This window comes from Penaeus monodon, chromosome 33, assembly GCF_015228065.2.
Source record: "Penaeus monodon isolate SGIC_2016 chromosome 33, NSTDA_Pmon_1, whole genome shotgun sequence".
Classification (NCBI taxonomy): domain Eukaryota; kingdom Metazoa; phylum Arthropoda; class Malacostraca; order Decapoda; family Penaeidae; genus Penaeus; species Penaeus monodon.
The window spans coordinates 21,759,257-21,759,927 of NC_051418.1; the positions used below are offsets into that span (position 1 = coordinate 21,759,257).

Here is a 671-nt window from a genome sequence, read left to right on the forward strand (position 1 = left end):
ATTGAAAAGAATCTAGAGAGGTTTTTTTTTTCTTTATTTTAATTTTTTAATTTTTCTTTCTCTGCTTTGCACACTTGCTTTATTTTATGTTAGATTTATACTTAAAATTTTTTTTTTTTTTTTTTTTATCATCCACATCATATCTTTTAAAAAAATTTTTTGTTTTAGTCTTTGTTTTCACCAAATTTTGATTTTTTTTGTTATTTGTCAATATTTTTTTTCTTTTGTTTGCCATATATTTTTTTATTTTTTAGCTTTCTTTTTATATCGATTTCCCTTATGTTTTTTTTTTAATTTTATAATTTAGATTTTTAAGGACTCGCAAGTGTTATGATGGAAAAATAATACAGCGGCAGAACCTTGAGTTTGTAAGAGAAGTATTTAGAACAATAAAACACAAGTCCCCAAAGGGAAAAAGTAAAGCTTATATGGTAGCAAAAAAAGTGAAGGGTTTGAAAGGAGACTTTTCAACGAGGGCAAATGGGCTTTGGGTTTAGGAAGTTGGTTCGGTTTATTTGCAAAGGGTGAAAATGCAGCGATCTAGAGGAGGTTGATCTTGGTTGAGGAGATTGACGTAATTGGAGGAGATTGACCTTGGGAAAGGAGAGTGACCTAGGGAGAGGATCACCGTCACCAGAGGTCAAAAATATTGGTTATATGATACCTTCAAA

At 29.8% G+C, this 671-nt stretch overlaps 1 protein-coding gene across 1 annotated transcript in view; it reads left to right on the top strand.

Annotated features, from left to right (window-relative positions):
* LOC119594143 overlaps positions 1-671 on the top strand; it is a gene marked incomplete in the record, with an annotated part of 99,462 nt that overhangs the window by 68,178 nt on the left and 30,613 nt on the right.